This window comes from Sphaerodactylus townsendi, linkage group LG03 (genome assembly GCF_021028975.2).
Source record: "Sphaerodactylus townsendi isolate TG3544 linkage group LG03, MPM_Stown_v2.3, whole genome shotgun sequence".
NCBI classification, from domain to species: domain Eukaryota; kingdom Metazoa; phylum Chordata; class Lepidosauria; order Squamata; family Sphaerodactylidae; genus Sphaerodactylus; species Sphaerodactylus townsendi.
In genome coordinates this window covers 101220382-101234259 of record NC_059427.1, presented here as the reverse complement: position 1 = coordinate 101234259, position 13878 = coordinate 101220382, and the positions used below count along the sequence as shown (strand labels likewise).

General features: G+C 41.4%; 1 protein-coding gene across 1 annotated transcript in view; it reads right to left on the bottom strand.

The window, feature by feature from the left end:
- Positions 1–13878, bottom strand: part of SLIT3 (slit guidance ligand 3) — a 585281-nt gene that overhangs the window by 554469 nt on the left and 16934 nt on the right. The window lies entirely within an intron of this gene.

The following is a 13878-nucleotide window of genomic DNA, read 5'->3' as shown; positions in this document are numbered from 1 at the left end:
AACATAAGGAGGACAATTGTTACAGAACTGAGCCAAAACAGCATCTGGCTGCTACAATCACACATAGCTAACTCCAGTTCTATGCTTTCTACAAAGAAGAGTCTTAAGGTGCCAAAGAAAGACCAGTTACACTTCCTTATTAAGATATCAGTGGGAGAAGATAAATATCAGGGATGATTTCAGGGTTCTTTCTATTCTACTGAGTGGGGGTGCCAGAAAACACACACACACACACACACACACACACACACACACACACACACACACACACACACACACACACACACACACACACACACACACACACACCTCAGCATCATTTGTGCTGTGACAAAACTTCCAGGGAAACCCCAGAAGTTATGCCGAATAGCTCTAAGTATTGTCCTATGGTTTTACATTTGTTACATGTTGCATCTCTTCACCCCTGAAACTCTGCCCTGCTGATCCACTAAAACAGCTTCCTGACTCCATAGCCCATAATCTTCCTGCATTTCCAAGTTTTTTCTCAGAAAACCCTTTTACATAATTCTTCATATTTTCCAGCACGGCCTGTCCACAGCTGGCAGTAATAATACAGAGCCTCACCAGGCTTGGTCCAACATCATGTAGAATGGGCAAATGCCTGGAACAGCAGCAACTTTCAGCTACACTGGACAATCATGTAGAATACACAGCTAGAATTGCCTTATCACAGCTAGAATTGCCAAGCCTCTCTTGGTCACCAACAGGGGATGGAGGGGCAACATTGTCAGATCCAGGTTGGAATTTGGGGGTGGAGTCTGGGGAGGACAGGGATCTCAGTGGGGGTACAACACCATCGAGTTCAACCTCCAAAACATCCATTTTCTCCAGGAGAGCAAGCCTCAGTAGTCTGGAGATGAACTGTAATTCCAAGGAACCCCAGATGCCAAACCTGGAAGTTGGAATCCCTGTTTCAGACTCTTGACAAACATGGTCTGAGGTGAAAAAGCTATGCTCTCCTCAATGTCCTAAATGTTCTAGATCACAGCCTATTTTATTTTACACAAATTCTGACACTTGTAGGAAACACAGAAAAAGGGATACAACTGGGGAAAGCATAAAGAATTCTCCCTGTGCACAAAACATGCATACCTGCCAATTTTTACCTTGCCACTTCTCCACGGAACTCAGAGAGCTATTTTATCACTTCAAAATCTATGAGAAACACCTTAGAATGAGAAAAAGTGACTGCCCAAGGTTATCCTGGGAACTTTGCATACAACTCAAGGAAGCTAAATGAAGATTTAATTTTCATCTTGGACAGCAATATTGTTGGAGCCAGTTCTTGATCTTATATAGCTGCCAGTTAACCATTGTAGCTTGCTGTTTGTAGCCTGCTTAAATAAACTTCTTATTCTCTCCAGCAGGCCAAATCCTCGAGATACTGTTTCCTTTCCCTCTTCCTTCCCTTTTACTTGGAATATCTCACAACTCAGGTACCTGGAACCTTAAGCCGCTATACATTTAGCCATCCTTTCCAGATTTTTTAAAAATAGCCCTCCATAATCTGACAGCACTATTGTTGAAGAACTCACCATCTACACTTGATTTAATATCTATGGTTCTAACGAAGGAAGACAGTCTTTTGAAAGTCTCAAAAGGAAAAAAATGGACACCAGAAATACAAGTACAGATACAGATGTTTTGTTTATATACTCGTTTTACTAATGCAGGCAGTTGATTCCCAAGGAGTTCAGAGCAGCTTACATATGGTTCCCAGACTGTGCTCTATCCAGGCCAAACCCCCTTGAAGAAGAAGAGTTTGGATTTACATCCCCCCTTTCTCTCCTGCAGGAGACTCAAAGGGGCTTAAAATCTCCTTGCCCTTCCCCACTCACAACAAACACCCTGTGAGGTGGGTGGGGCTGAGAGAACTCCGTAGAGCTGTGACTCGCCCAAGGTCACCCAGCTGGCGTGTGTGCGAGTGCACAGGCTAATCTGAATTCCCCAGATAAGCCTCCACAGCTTAAGTGGCAGAGCTGGGAATCAAACCCGGTTCCTCCAGATCAGAGTGCACCTGCTCTTAACCACTGCACCACTGCTGCTCCCTTGGTTTCAGTAGCAGAAACAGACCATATTCTTCAATTGTGATATGACAATCAAAGGTCTAACTGGTCACTTTGGGACTTTCTTCATGACCCCGTTGACAGCAAAAATGGGCTCAAGTATAAACAGCCTGGGCATCATCACTTGACAACCCCCTATCTGGGCTTTAGAAAAACCTTTGTAACCAAAGGCCTAGAGAAGTGCTCAGCACTGCCCTCTGCTGGTTGAAGTCCTCTCAACAATATGAACCTCATTGCCTCACTAATTTAAAAGTGAATCTGTTGTAGAGTAGAATGAGAATAGGTTCATTAATGTGACCTTTTTCATATGGTTTATCTGAGCGTGTGTGCTAAAATTAGAATTTCAGTCCTAATTGTCCACACAGGGCTGCCTTTTGTTGGAAACATCCATACTGTCACATCTGCAGAGAGTAAAACATGGCCACAGAGCCGCACAGAATGATGCCTGCCTATTTTCCATGAAACGTTAATATATACTATTACACAAAGTATTACAAAGCAATCATATTTTATTTTCTGTGAAATAATAATAATATTCCCTTTAGAGTTGTATTTTTAACCATATCCCATTTTGCTGTAAAGTTTTATTTTCTTTTTGCAAGTAGCAGACACAAAGGTAGTTTGAGAAGTACCAAGCGAACTGTACAATAACAGCAAAGAAAAGGGAAAAGTCAGCAATCAGCTCACTGATGTATGCAGCACAGCAAATAGGGACAGTTCCGAAAACTGAGCACCACTCAGGAAAGAATACATCTGACAAAAACATCAGAAGGAAAGACTCCTTTCTGAGGAAGCACTGAATGTTCTAAGTATTGTTGTACTGTTTCTATTTAATTGTGAGCCACCTTAAGCAGGTCTGGAGAGGATGCATACTAATTTTCTAAATAAATAAGTAAACAAAGAAAGACAGGTCCCACAGCCAGGTTTGGCAATAACACCCTGGGTAGCTGGGAACTAACAAGTACACTACCGTCTCTAGCAACAGAAAAAAGTTCAGAAGCACCTTAAAAAGACTAATCTGGTTCTCCAGGTTAGAGTCCCCATTCTCCAATTTAGAGTCCCATTGCTCTTAACTTCTATAACATGTTGGCCCCAGGACATTCAGTTGCTGATTTAAGAGTAGCAGCTCTTTAACAAAGAGATTTCACAGGGAGATTAGAGTGAGAGACTGCTGAATTACAAGTAATAATGAAGCTCAAGATAATGCATTCTGCTGGACTGAATAGAGACCTAGGATTCCTGTCTCATTACCAATGCTGATTTCACCACACCTATGACCCAGATATCACACCTAATCTAATCATGCTGGTTTTTGTCATTTACCTGCTGTTGACATTTACACGCTACTGCCATTGGATGACTGAATTCACTTTACTTAAGGACAAATGGGCTCACATTCTAGCTGCCTCTGAAGAAGTGAGCTGTGACCAATGAAAGCTCACATTCTGTCAGAAATTTTGTTAGTCTTTAAGGTGCTAGTGGCTTTTTTCTGCTACCCCATAAATATCTCAGGGTTACAAGCTTTTACAATGTCTTCCACATTTGTACAGAGGTTGGGTGCAGGCCTAAGCAAAGTTATGCCCTTCTAAGACCATTGACATAAATGAATTTGGAGGAATTTAACTCTTTACAATAGCATTATTACAGCTCAATCCAGAGTTCCCAGTGTGGCTGCTGCAGAACTGTGTGGTGCCCCCACTCCAGTATCTTCACTTTCCACACTGGCACAGGTGCCCCTTATACCAGTAGGTGGGCAAACATGCCAGAGTGCTTTCCCCTGCCACTCCTACAGGCCATTTTGTTACCCCCATCTGGACTGGGCCTTTGGAGTACAATCCTCCACAGACTCTATTGATAACAATGAGCTACAACTAGGATAATACTGAAAAACACTGAAATGTCAAATGCTGAGCAATAACATGAGAGCACAGACCAACTGCATACGCGTCATTGTTGTTTCCCACTAATGGTTACATTTGTGAGAAACATATCAGTCTTAATGAGAAGAAACGAAACAGTTCCCCACCCCAGACATGTGCAAAAACCACATAAAGATGCAAAGCCACGAAGGATACCAAAATGTTAAGTTTATTTGAAAGCAAAGCAGTTATAATGAAAAAACCAGGAAAACTAAAACTAGTGTAGAAAAAAACAGCGATGAAGCATGAGTTGGTGGTATTAGTTATAATAAGTGTTTAGCAGTAGAAAGAAAATCTCTCTCCCAGGCCAACATCCTAATGATGAATATAGTGAATTCAACTTGTGTTAGGCTTTGAAAACAAAAGATACACATTTAAGCATAAACACTGCCCGATTCAATCACATAGTAATAAAACTGCTCATGAAAATGAGCAGCTGCTCGTGAAAATAACCCACAGCTAGTCTGTCTTGACTTTTAAAGTATGTAAAAAGTTGTAATTAACAAAAAAGAAAAAAAGCTAAGCAATCAATAAGGGATATTCTGCAGTTGTAGAATGTTACCATTACCATAGCTCCATCAGATAACTTTGATTTACCAGGCTGGCAACCTTCCAATGCCATTACAATATTGTATGAGGATGGACCTGGTCATAACAGTGCACAACTTGAATAGGACTTCAGGTGGGATCTAACCAGCTTTTCCACTGGTGAGAAAGGGGTGATGATGTCCCCTTTGGACATCAAGAAAGCTATGCTGGAGATCATGGGACCAGCATGAACAAAACACACATGGGAAAGGTAAGATGGGGAAATTATTTGAGGATTAAGTTAAAAAGCTGGCTAGATCCAACCAGAGGTTCAAATGGTACCAAAAGCAAAATTTCTTTTCAAGAAGCATAAAGTAAGGGAACTTGATGTATGCATGATGAGAAATATGAAGTCACCTATTTCTAACCTTAAGTCACTTGTCCCAAAGAATCTCATAATTTTTCCTCAAACTGTACTGTACTTAACAACTCACCAATAAAATGTTACATGTATGGGGTTACTGTGGCCCGATCTATAGTAACATGGACTACAGTCAACTCAGCCATTCTCAGGTGGTCAATTAAAAGAAAAAAATGGATTTTGCGCCCAATATCTATCAAATAAAATGGATCACATGATTTCCCAAACTGGGTAACCCATGGCCCAATTTTTCTTTCTAAATATGGCAACAGTAGTTATTTGTGATGAAAGGCAGCCTCATATGACTCTGGCATTATCAAAATTTGGAGTCAGCACCCCAAAATCCATTAAGTGAAAAAGATCGTGCAATGTTCATTATCCATGTGAGCGCCTTCTGATAATTCTCCTCTATTATGCCCCTTTTTCTATATTATCTCAAACAACATTAGTACTTAACTACTACATCACCATTGTTGAATTGTTTCCTTTTATTTTACTTTAGTCCTGATGAGTTTCACTGTGCGTGCTACTAAATGTTCGTTTCTTCATACAAATTCCTTTATACAATGTCCTTACTACCCAAATATTCCAGGAATGGAAACCCTGATAATCAGCATTTTCCAAAACTGAAAGAAGCCCAGCATTAACCAAAGATTCTTTTCTCACAGCATTTTACCGTAGTACTTACAGATGGAATACAACATTTATAATTCTTTGAAGCAGTGAGCTGATATGGTGAACAGCAGTTTTGAATGAATATTCTTGGGTTCTCTGCCTTTTCTAAAAGATGGCTATGGGGTTGTTGACAAACTACCACAAGAAACTGGTTGTGGTGGGTTTTCCGGGCTGTGTGGCCGTGGTCTTGTGGATCTTGTTCCTAACCACAAGAAACTTCAACTGTTTTCTTTGATCATTCAATCTGAGAAAAACCCTATGCAAAGTCGCTCAAATCTAAATCTACTGAAATCTGGACTTAAAGTAGAGTAACTCTGCATATAATGGCACACTTAATAATGTGTGTGTATTCTGAATTGGTCTCACTGCTTTGGTTTTAATGGTCCTCTTTGTCATTTTGATGCCGTAAATAATTGAAATTGATTACTGCATTCTATCTTACAGTGGACTATGAATTCTTGGTTCTTTAGGCAGTATATTGCTAAAATACTAGACAAATGTCATGTGGACAAAGTTAACACATTTAAAAGAATCAGGTAGTAGTTAATTAAAGACCTTTACATGAGATTCTGGAAAACTGCTGCCAGTCAGTGGAGAGACAATACTGACCTTGATAGACCAAAAGTCTGAATGACATAAGGCAACTTAATTGGTTCAAACACAACAGAGCTGCTCATCATCATAATCCAAAAAGCATGACAACTACAGGGACTTTTGTGTCCCAATGCCTCAAACTTTCAACACCACTTTAATACTGCTGCCTCTTTCTCTTCCTTAAACCCATTTTCAAAACCTACCATTCTAAAAGGCTTTGAACAATCCCTTAAGGTTTACTCCTACTAATACAAAGTACATGTGACTGAAATGAATGAGGTTTTTCACTGGAAGGCTAAGATTCATCTTCCTGCTCTCTCTTCAAAATCTCTTTAGATTTTAAGCTCCTCAGAGCAGAGACTTGTATTTATAATTCATATTTATACTTATGTTTAGCTTCAGAGCATTTGCTTTTAGCTTTAGTGATTGGAACAAGGAAAACTGAAAATGGGGAGTTTAAATCTGTTCCTTCACAAAGGACCACAACTACCGTATATACTTGCGTATAAGTCGAGGCACCCAATTTTACCTCAAAAAACTGGGAAATGTTATTGACTCGCATATAAGTCGAGGGTGGGAAAGGTCTATCAGGAGGCAGGGTGCTGAGCTGGCAAAGGAGCCACAGTTGGAGGAAAGAAGCGCCCCAGAAGCCTTTGGGAGGCTTTTTAAGGAGGGGCGAGGTGGGAGCATGTGGGTGTGGGGAGAGGGAAAGCGGCTGAAAGCAGGAGAAAGTGAAGCAGAGAATGCCTCATCCCCCTCACTAACTCATACTTTCTTTCTTTCTTGCAGGCTCTAAGTCTAAGGCTAGGTTTCAGGGAAGCTGTCGCTCGGGGCAGCCTGTCTCTATGGTTTTCTTAAAAGGGCAATGCTGGAGGTTTAGTCTAAAAATTGTTGCCTTGTAGCAAATATGACCCTGATATTAAACTAATGGGCCATGAATGGCCAGAGGTCTTACACAGTGGCAGGATTCAAATAATTTAACAACCAGTTCTGGTGGTGGGATTCAAACAATTTAACAACTGGTTGTTTACAAGCACCATTTTAACAACCGGTTCTGCTGAAGTGGTGCGAACCTGCTGAATCCCACCACTGGTCTTACGTGACATTTTCCAGTCACCTTTTCAGTTGCACAAACAAAATAAGCACCTTATGCCTGGTGACACTGTTAGAGCAGGGGTCGGTAACCTTTGGCATCCAGGGAGCCATTTGGACCAGTTTTCCATGGAGGGGAGGGCACTTGGAGCTGCAGATACTTTTTGACATTTGAAATGATAGCACTTCAAAAAATTTTGTATGCTCTGTATAGAGTAGACAGTTGTAGTGTGTTGCTTGTGGAGTCCATGAGGTGATACAGAGAAAATTGTATTTGATTTGTGTGGAGAACACATTTTGAACATTTTTGTGGGGGTGTGCAGGGAAAGGGTGGAGCCTCGTGGGCGCATGCACTGGGGGGGTGGCTGGGGGAGAGGAGGTGCGGAGGAGACCCCTTTTTTGTAGCTTCTGTCCTCTTTCTGGCTTTCCCTGGCACCACCTCCTCCTCTGTTTTCCCCACCTCATCCTTTTTCCTTCTCCCAGTCTCTCACACCCTCCTCCCTCTTCGTCTCCCTCCTCAGCACACCACAATCTTCCGCATCCAGTCCTCCACCTTTTACCCCCTCTGGAGCTTGCCAAATCCATAAAGCTCCCACCTCTCCACCTCAGCCCCATCCGGGTGTCGGTTCTTCCTCCTGCTTCCCTCCTTCTCAACCATCTGGGCGTCGGGTGAGGGCGCCCACTGGGGCCCTCTGCAGCTGGGGCCGCTGTCCCGCTGCATGGGCGCGGCTCCCCTTGCTTTCCACTGCCCTGACCGATCTGGCCAGGTCCGTGGGCTCCATGCCACACCACTGCTGGCCCCGTCCTCCCTCTGGTCCCAGCCAGCCAGCTGGGGCCGGGCTCAGTAGATGCTCAATGCTCCCCTGACGCAACTGACATTGGCAGAAGGATGAGGGCTGCCGCCAGCCGTCTCCATGGCACTTTCATTTGCTGGAGCACCCATGGTCAGGGGCTGGCCGGGGCTCTCCACGAGGCCCGGGGAGGGGAGAGTCCCTGCTCCCAGACAGCTGTGTTGTGCCTGGGTGGAGCCACTGTGCAGGGCTGGGGGAGCCACATGCGGCTCCCGAGACGCGGGCTGCTGACCCCTGCTGTTAGAGAATCAGGAAGGAACTAAGAAATATTTGTGTGTTTCTCAAGCTGTAGAGTAGAAAACCCTGGCAAAGTGGAAGGATACCTTGTACTGACTCACTACCACATATTGGGTGACTCAGTGGGTCAATGCAGTTTTATATGACAATGCTGATTAGGTTTCTTGTTTGGAGAATCAACTCTCTACAGAGACAACCGGAGACAGTCAGAAAATCATCTTGGTTCCCTGCTAGACATGCTTTGTCATGTTCAGTCTGCCTTTTTATTTGCAACTCTTGACAGGGCTTCCAGATCACTTGCCCTGCCATTATTCTGATCCAGACACCAAGGTGTGCAGGAAGAAAGAGACATCCCAAAGCATCTATTGGTTTCAACCCAATGTTACATTACATGTAGCAGCAAAATTCTGAAGAGGAGAGCTACTGCTGTCCTTTGGCTGTTCCATCACACAATTTTACTGTAGAAAGAAGCAGGAGGCTGAGGGGCTGTCCCTGGCAGATTTGCAAAGAAAAAGAAAAAAAGCTGGCATTCCTTGTCAGAGAGAAAGGCTCTTTCTTTAAAATGAAATATCTAGCACATTTCTAGAACGTACTCAAATTCCCTCCATTTTCATTTATCCTGAATAATTCTACCACCAGAAACCTTTTCTTGCTGTCTGATCTTGCAAGGTTTATATCATCTGTAGTTCACAATTAGTGCCTTGGGGGCCTTAAACTATTTCAAGGTCTTCATGAATGCAAGCTAAAAAAAACTAAACTTACTGTATTGGTCACAACTATGTTGTTGTGATGTTTTGCTTTTTGCAAACAAAAAAATTGTGCCTTTTGGCAACTTTTAATGGGTTTTCACTTTCACACAAAACTTTTGCAGTCAAGCAAGGGAGAAGTGCTTGAACATAGGTACACAAGCAGTTGTGGATGGGGGTGGGGAGAGAAAACAATAATGGAATGCGATGATTTCAGATAGAAATATAAACACAGACTACAATGGCAGGGAATGCCTACTTTATATAAACACCAATCAAGTTAGTTCAGAGCTAAGCTGTTACTTTGTAGAAAGCTTTTCCTATAAGCACCCATAGCCATTTAATACAAAGCATATTTTGTTAAAACGTGGGAGGATTTAAAAAAAATACAGTATAATTTTCTACAAAAAGGAATGTTACAAGCATACAGGCCAGCCTTGATACAAAAACAAATTCGAATTGCTTAACCTCTCTGTCTCTCTCTGCAAGACTCATTACACTAACCTCTGCCAGTCACTGGAATATTGCTGCACTACAATCTTATGCAGAGCTCCCTCAAGCTAATTGAGAAACCACCTTCAAATGGGGCCTGGAGTTCTTGGAATTACAGTTAATCTCAAAACTACAGAGATCAGTTCCCCTGAGGAAACGGACGTTCAGATGCAAAACTCCACGGCATCACATCTCCACCAAGCTCCCTTCCTTCTTCAAATTCTGCCCTCCCCAGGAACTGTTCACAAAACACCTAGAATTTCCCATTCGAGAGTTGGCAACCCTAAGTCTAAACCAAGGACTTGGATGGGAGTATGCATAGGATTTCACTGTAACAGAGCAGTCCTAAACTGAATTCTACCACTATCTGCTCAGTAGAGCTTACTCCCAAGAAAGTGTTCTTAGGAAAGTACCATCCTATTTCAACACCAGTCTTAATGGATGCTCAAGCAGTGGGATAATTTGGGGGATTTAATATTATGAAAAAGCACATTTCATTTGTCATTTCAACTGTACTGAACAACTCAAAAGAATCAATTTTATCCCACTTATTACCGCCTATTGTTTTAACAATACACATTTCAAAACTGCCAGTTTTAGCCTATTTCAAAGTTTTTCTTATGGCAGAAGTTGCTTTTTTCTTTTTAAAAAAGTTCTTGCTCCAATTTTCAAATAAACCACAAACTGCATGGTTTCTACTAGACAGAAAATGGCCTTTCCCACTGGTCATGTGGACATTTGGGACAGCATGGTCTCCAGATGCCACGGCACCTATCAGAGCAATTATCACTCAAGGTTATTATCCTAACAACTCTTCTCTACAAACAATTAATTAGGTAGTAAATCCGCTTTTGGAGTATCCTAGAAATGCCATATATAACTTTTTAACCTTATGTGACGGGTTAAGTAAGAAAATTATACAGTCAGATTGAAGTTTAACTTATCAGCCAATGACATTACTTATCCACACATAAGATGCTGCTGCCCAATATCAACTCACAACAAGATTGCCAACCTCCAGGTAGGGTCCAGAGATCACCCAGAATTACAATTTACCAGAATCACTCAGAATTACAATTTATCTCCAAACTATTCACAGTTCAGGCTTAAAAATGGCCTGATGGGAACTATACAGTCTCCTGGGAACTGCAGTTCCTCAGGTTGTTTTTAGCCTGTACTGTGAACAGGCCTTTTTTTCAGCCTGAAAAAGTTCTAGGAAAAGGAAAGGAACTAAGGTAAGTGTGGAAAGAGGGGTGGGGGGCACCGTGAGGGGGAAGGGGAGGGGTCTGGGGGTGATTTTCCACGTCCCCAAGCATGCACCCGGTGCATGGTGCACCCCCCTTCTCCCTTGTAGCTTCGCCACTGCTTTTAGGCTTGATGGATGATAAACAATGTTTCTAGGATCCCCTCAATTGCAAGAAGGACCAGAAGAAGGGATAGCATAACTCTATGATCCCTGCCTGATTCTGCCTAATAATGACAGCTTTATATTATCATCCAATACTATGAAACAGTCAAATAGATCACCCATCCAAGTCACATTGGCAGCATCATAGAGAGAGGGTTGCCAATTTTTTTACTTGTCCTGCTCTTGGCAAGCAAGTGTACTCCAAGAAGCTTTTCCCATTACTTCATTTCCATACCAGGAAAAGCTTCACTGCCTAATTATTTGCATGCTATGTTCAGGCCCTCTCAAAACTTCAGAATGGAGTGAACCACTTACAGCTGTTGGGGGGGAGAGGATTAGCCATAATAAAAATTAAACATTAAGTCCATGAAATCAAAGGAAGGCACCCCCCCTTCTGTAGTCTTTTTGAGACCACTTTTGAGCCTGAAGCTCAGGCCCAAGAAGCTGTCCATTTTGCTGTGACCATCATTCCCTTTAGCAGCAGTCATTCTGCTGTAGGGCTACAATCCTGATGCCCATTTGTGCTCCCTATGACATCCTGAAATAGGAAAAATGAAACACTTTCTCTCCCTGTTTCCATAGAAATTAACAAAGGAGGTTAGCAAATACTCAGTCAATTCAATTATGTCTTATTGTGCTTCTCTGCATTCTTTTTCAGTTTTTGACATACTAGGTAATGACATCTATGACAGCTTTGGAAGCCATTCATATCTATGGCCACAATCCTCTATAAATGTTATAATATAATCCACCATTCCTTCAACAAATGCAGTATAGTTTACATGACTTTTCCTTGCCTCCCAGTTTTCCCTCACATCTGCCCGTGAGGTAGGTTAAACTGAAAGATAGGTTAAACTGACATATAGTAAGTTACATGACTAAGCTCAGATTCTGGGGATGACAGCTTCTTGTTGGGATCTGGATATCCTCTGGAATTACAATTCATCTCCGGACTTCAGAGATCAGGTCTCCTGGAGAAAATGGATGCTTTTGGAGTGTGGACTCTATGGCATTGTATTCATCTCATTGCCAAGCTCATCCCCAAATCTCCAGAAGTTTCCTGGACCTGGCAACCCTACCCCTCATATGAAAAGGATCGCAATCTGCAGCACTAAGCAACAATAATTCCTGTGTATATTGTATCACACCATCATAGTTTCAGCAACACGTTTCTTGCTTAAATGTGACTAATTTTGCATACCATCATTATGTATCGATGATAATCAATGTGTTTGTGATAAAGTTAACATTTTCAGCATTAAGTAACTCAATTATCGAAATCTGCAGATGTTCCTTCATGCTCTGACTGAATGAAGAATGTTTCTAAATCCATGTAACAATCATTATTTGTTTACTACAAAATTTATGGTTTCTGTTTTCAGCTTTTAGCGCCCCCCTCCCCCGCCCCCTTCACAGATGGCAAAAAACAAAGATGTGTGTGCTTAGGTTGCTTAGGAAGCAGTACTTTGCAGTGTTCTTTGTCTCTTCGTTGTTGGATATCCTTGCCATTTTGTTTGTCCAAAACTAAGAATGAGTACTGTTAAGTTACATGAACATGCCAGAATAATGCAGTTTTCTATGCTAAAAAAGACATTAATATACATTTAATGTTTTTAAAGTAGCACAATAATGTCTGGGTTGATAAGAAAATACTGCATTTATTCCAGTTTTCCTGAAGAGAAAATTGAAAAATAAAACTCTCTCTCCCTGCCCCTGCCCCTGCCAAGGAATCAGCGTTTCCAGAAAATTCACATTTCTGGCCAGGTCTACCAGTTCCAACACTCTATCGAAAATTACAGTACAGTGTCTTTCATATTCTCCTTTTCTAACAGTTTAAGTTTTGAGCTATATAACCCTACCATAAACTGCCCTTTTACTACATTGAACCCAATTCAATTATTTTCAGTAGAAAGCAATCAACAAGCTTGCTCAGTAGCCTTCTGTCCAACTAGTTTAAGCATTTTATCTTCTCAGCTAGCATTAGAAAAAAATCTGCAACATTTTTCTTTCAAAACATTATCAAAAATATCAGCCTGAAGATATTTACCAAACAAAATAAAATTGAGCTTATCTGATGGGCCACAAAAAAAGCCAATGCATTCAATGTGAGCTACATATTACTACTGCTCCTCACCACAAGCCAGAATTTTGTTTGTAGAACTGTAATATCAAGCTATGGATCTACTCTTAGAAATCTTATAATTTTAATCCTTGGCACATTGGCCAACATTCTGCAATATCCTGTGTCTGACAATGAATTTGACGATTTTAACAAAACTTCTGCTTAGGAAGAATTCCTGCACCTTGTCCTTAGCTGGATCATTTCCCCATTCGTCATTAAAAGCATAAAGCTCTCCTTTTAAGTAGAATTTCAAGTCCCTTGAGTTTTGGGACCCAAGCGTCCACCTTTGCCACTTCATAGGGTTCCTGTGCTTTTGACCTGCATAATATAGGGTAATCTGAAAGGTTCATGTGCAGCAACTGAATATGTTTCACCTGGAAAAGCAACAAAAGCAAAACAAAAAAATAGAAGTGAATACTTTTTCTTCTATTATTGCAGGCTATTATACGATCAAAACCAGCTTCTATTTTTTAAAGCTCAGTTATAATTAAGAACTTTCACTGTTACTACTAGTCATTACTAAGGTGATGGGGAAACAACAACTCTAAGCTTCCTGACTGTCTGAGCATTCCAGACACTGATTTTCCAATCTCCTAAGAAGATTTAGCAAGGGACTGCTTTAGAAAGAGGATTGTAGATTAGGAAAAGTTTCTTAATTAAGGTCAGCAGTTTGTTGACTTCTAAACTGTCCTAATAAGAACCAGAA